Below are 5,563 nucleotides of genomic sequence, written 5' to 3'. Positions count from 1 at the left end.
GATCAGTGAAAACATCAATACATAAATAAATAATATGTGTGTGTTAAAAATACTTAATGCATGTGTGGTGTGGTGGTACGTGCTCAGATACTAACTAAAAAGTGCTGGTGAGGACAAACTGTCTGAGTGGACACAAATTTTGTCCATTCAGGTGTAACAAAAACTTGGGTATGGATCACCTTTATCCCCTGGTCCTTTCCCTAAGAGAGGATAAATCCCCTCTACCATTGTTCAAAGAGCATCTTGTGTTATTGAAATTATGATTATATGATTTTGTTCTTCAGTGCATGTATTTGTTATATTATTACTGTATATTCATGTAGTCTGTTTCTATAACCTATGTTTTCATAAGAATATTACATTAAAAGTGTATATTTCTTTTGTATATGTATTTTTCTATTCATCAACATATACATTGGTTCATATTTTATATTCAAGTTATGTTTCAAGATCCACAGTTAAATTAGGATATGAATTATTAAATATTCACTAACAATATGTCCATGTCTAGTTTTTGATTGAGCAGTTTTTACCACTCTTAGTGAATGGATAATAAAATACTTTTACAGATTCCCATTTTACAGAAGGAATATATAGATTGGGAGTAAACCATAGTCTGAATTTTGCTCTATGTTCATTACACAACATTATATAGTTGTTTATAGATAAACATAAAGATTGTTCTGTTCATTTAGACCCCAGGGTTGGACAGAATTAAGTAGGTAGATCCATTGGCTTTCAGATTTTAGTAATGCCGTCTCTAGATCTCCTCCCCTGAATCCTAGGCTTACTTTTTCAATGCCTCAACATAGTAGATCTCTCTGGTTGGAATTGTGATATTTTAAGAAATGCGCAGCTACACTAGTTAAGGTCTTTAATTCCTCTTTATCTTTAGCTGCATTTTTGATATTTCTAAGATGTTCAAGAAGCCTTATTCTCAATTTCCTAGTGGTCATCCCCACATAATACTGATTACAAGTGCATTGAAGTACATATACTACACTTTCAGTGTTACAGCTGATATATCTCTTAATTTTGTGTTTCTTGCCAAACCTGTCCTCTATCTCTGTGGTGTTTTTCATGAAGATACAGGTGCTACAATTACCACATTTGTGGGCTCCTGGACTAAAGGAAGAAATAGTTATTTTCCTTTGAAAATGACTAGTAGTTACAATGTCTTTGATATTTTTAGTTCTTCTGAACCCAAAAGAGGGAGTTGTTCCCAACGTTGATTTGAGTACCGGATCAGTCATTAAAATATTCCAGTGTTTTTTGATTATGCTCATAATTTGAGGGGTTTGCGAATTGTGAGTTAAGATCAGTCTTGGGATTTGAGAGCTAGTCTTATTATGTCTTTTGTGTAGTAGATTGCTTCTAGGTGTTAATCGGGCTTTGTGTTTCGCCTTTTTGATGGATCTTTTACTGTACCCTCTTTTGAGTAATCTTGCCTCCAAATCTAGTGCTCTTGCCTCAAAGGTTTGTATTTCAGAACAATTTCTGCGGAGTCTCAGGAATTCTCCTGTAGGTAGGCTTTTCATTGTGCCTGGTGCATGAGCACTGGTACTGTGTAACAGACTGTTTGTGGCAGTAGGTTTCCTGAATAGGTCAGTACTGATGATTCCATCAGTGTTCTTACGAATGGTAATATCCAAGAAATTTATCTGAACTAAACTCTCTTCGTGTGTTAGTTTAATATTTAATTGGTTGTTGTTCAGATGTGTAAGGAATTCTAGTAATTCAGAATGGGTGCCTTCCCAGATGAAGAATATATAATCTATAAATCTAATCCATAAAGGTATTAGATCTATAAATTTTTGATTCTCGTCAGTGAATACAAATTCGGTTTCCCACCACCCGAGGAACAGGTTGGCATATGTGGGCGCACACGTCGTGCCCATAGCTGTTCCCCGGGTTTGCAAGTAGAATTGCCCATCAAATGTAAAGAAATTATAATTCAAAACCATTTCAAGTAATTTAAGGATAAAGTTGTCATGTTCTTCGCCTTCTTCTGAGTTTTTCTCCAGGAAATATTTTACCACTTGTAGACCTTGTTTATGGTTTATAGATGTGTAGAGGGATTCCACGTCCGTGGTTACGAGCCATGTTGTTTCATTGAGTGCTAGATGTTCCAGCCTTTGTAGGACATAACCTATCAAGGTTTTTAATTTTAACAATAAAGGTTATATGTTGGTCCTAGATGTCTGCGGTCTTGTCAGAGACGCAAGCATTTTACCTGCTCTGCTCCCGAACCTGTAATATCTACCCGCAGTCTTCAGTAGCCCAGATGCGGTTTGTTGTTTCAGAAAGGCCTCCAGCTCTGCTTTACTCGCTATATATGTCTCATAGTTTGTTTTTGTCTTAGCTTGTAAGTAAGATTGGTAAGTCAGTCCCAACTGTCTCTGCAGGGATCTATATTTATATTGTGTGTTATGCCGCAGTTTCGAGACATAAGAGATTATGGCCCCCGCAGACACCGCTTTGGCCGTGTCCCAGAAGAGCTGTGTGTCATCTACATGAGCAGCGTTGTCTGTGACAAAGTCTGTCCAAGTGTGTCGCAAGAATCTAGAGAATGCCTCTGAAGTAGATAAATATGTAGGGAATCTAAGGATGTTCCTGTTGGACCACGGCCCCCGGGTTCCCAGTGTTAGCTCCACAGGTGCATGATCTGATAGCAGGATGTCGTGTATTTTACACCTATGAATGTGGGTGATTAAGTTACAGGCCGTCATGAAAAGGTCAATTCTGGATAGTGTGTGTTTAGCTTTGGACAAGCATGTATAATCTTTTCCTTCTGGGTTCTGCAACCTCCAGATGTCACAGACCCAGGGATAGGCACGAGCCAAGGCTGTGGCGGACATTTTCTAAAGTAAAGACCTTTAGTGAAGGACACCAAGGTACATTTACAATTAAAACTATTATTTTATAGTGCTGAATTTTATTATACTGATGCAGATACCACTGATCCTATAACCAGCCCTTGTCTGGCTATACACATGTGCCATTGTCACTACTGTATCTTTGTATGGAGCTGTGTGTTATTATACAGATGCAGATACACATCCAGTATTTCACTCAGGCTTTATTTATTCCATATCACCCAATATTGCTAGCAGTCTCTTGACAAGCCACTAATTTTATTCACACTAAATATTTTCCCTTTCCTATTATTTAATCAGAAAGAAAAGATAAACTAAGGTTATGATTCACAACCTTACTATATCTTTTCTTTCTATTTAAATACTACTTATAATAAACCTCAGGTGCTGGGTAAAGTGCTTTACCTTTGCATATAAAGCTCCAGGGACACAGTGGCAGCTTGCTTCTTGAATCTTCCCTCTCTGTCTCACTCAGAGTCATTTTCTGGTACTAAGCGGCATCATGTGGGAGTGGCCACAACCCTGAAAAACGTGGCGCCGCGTGTGTTAAGGAGAAGTCAGGACCAGTATTCATCTGTCTTACTCCTCCCTCCCCACAGCAAAATGGGCGGCGGACACTGCAAGGGCCAGTCACGGACACCAGTGTCCGTGTACGGACACCTTGCCTATCCCTGCACAGACCCCCAGGTCGGCCTCCAACATACCAAAGATTTTTGTTTCATATCTCGCTTTGTAGTTTGATTTGGGGTCCCGAAAAGAGTGTGGTTCCAGCCAAAGTCTGTCCAAAGTGTGTGTGGGTGAAATATTAAAGTCCCCCCCAATTATCAGGTTTGAGCCTATATGTGGAGCTAGGTGTCGTGCCAAGTCAGTCCAAAAACCCATCGCTCTATGATTAGGGGCATAGAGATTACAAAATACATATCTCTCTGAATTTACCACAGCCTGTACTATCATATATCTACCGTCCCTATCAAAATAGGAATTGTCCACCTTGACTGAGACTTTCTTTCCTAATGCAATGACCAAGCCGCGACTGGCACTAGTATGTGAGAGGAATACTACATGTCCTACCCAGTCCCTCTGTAACTTTTGATGCTCTATGTCTGTTAGGTGGGTCTCTTGTAATAAGGCAACGTCAGTACCCAGTTTTCTAAGATGTGTGAGAATTGCCTTACGCTTTATAGGGGAGTGAATACCTCCCACATTCCAGGTCACTACTTTTAGAGACATGTCAAACTATAATAAGCATACCAGCAATGAGAGAGAAAAAAAAAAAAAAGGGGTTGAAAAAGAGGGGAAAGGGAAAGGACAAGGACGGGGTACCAACACAGTAATATAACATATAACAAAGCAGCACTCGACCTATAAGAAGGCATAGGTCCAATATAAAATGTATAGGATGATGTAATACACACATGATGTAGTGAACTAGTTTAGGTACAGCAGCAGTCAACATAATGTGGGTCTCTACCTCAGTGAAACCTAATCGTTCTAGACCAGACTCTAGGGGCAGAATAGGGGATTGTACCATGGGAAGCAAGGGCGCCAGGTTGCCGGGCGTATGTATATTGGCAGGCATACATGTTAGGGATATGTGTGCTACCAGTAAGTACCCTGGAGCAGTTACAGTAGCAGCATTTTCCAGCAAAAATTAAGATAACCGCTCTATGAGGTGTTATAAGGTTGCGCCAGTGACTGTTTGCTTTCTGAGGTGTGGGCCGTCTGTATGTTAACCCACCCAATGGTCTGATACTATCCCCAGTGATTATCCCCGTATAGTGCAGTGTTGCATAATTAAACCCAAATTGTTGGACCTTTAACCCAACTAAGCCACATGATGGCAGCCTCTGATACCTTCTAAGCGTAGGCAGTTTACCAAACCACAAAAATAACAGGTAAAACAGGCAAAACATATCATTATCTATGGTAAAATGCAGAATTAATAACAAATACATAAAAGAAAGTGGTGTGCACATGATATCACAGCCTAGATTGAATATGGTAGTGGTCAATAGCCCATGCAAGCGGGATTGGGGGTGAGAGTGAGTCCTCCTCCCGATGATACCTAGCCGTACCATATCAGCACCGAGGGGCGGGGTGGGTGATTGTACCAAGGATGTTGGGGGCACCAGACTACCAAACATGTTGTATGGGGGGGTGTACAGACTAATGGTGACATTGGAGGTGGCTGATACACCAGTGCCTTTATAGCAGTGGAATTTTCTAGCCAAAATTAAAGTGAACACTATGTATGGTATTATAGGGTGAGTCCAGTAAGTGCCTGTGTGCTGGGTCATGGGCCATCTATGTGTAATCCCGCCAAGTAGTCTGTGAGTATTGCCTATGATTAGCCCCGTACCTTGAGGAGTTGGATGCTTAACCATAAGTGATTGAGGTGTTAACCGGACAGTATTACATGATGACAACAGTGAGAACCTTCTGCATATAAATAACTTATCAAACAAAACAAATAATAAATATAACCAACAAAACATTACAATATCAGTATTCAACATTACCCAAGAGGCATCGTCCAGCCTCTTACCGGAGTCCAGAAGCCCCTCAGGGCAATAGTCCCCTCCGTTCTCCAAGGGAGTAAAGCAAAAAACAGATTCAGCCATTTCCTAGCCTTTGAGGCCTACGGCAGAGAAAGAGAAATATAAAAGAGCAGAAATAAAGGAGACTCT

The sequence above is a fragment of the Bombina bombina genome, chromosome 2 (genome assembly GCF_027579735.1).
Source record: "Bombina bombina isolate aBomBom1 chromosome 2, aBomBom1.pri, whole genome shotgun sequence".
NCBI lineage: Eukaryota > Metazoa > Chordata > Amphibia > Anura > Bombinatoridae > Bombina > Bombina bombina.
Note: the sequence above shows the minus strand (reverse complement) of the source record.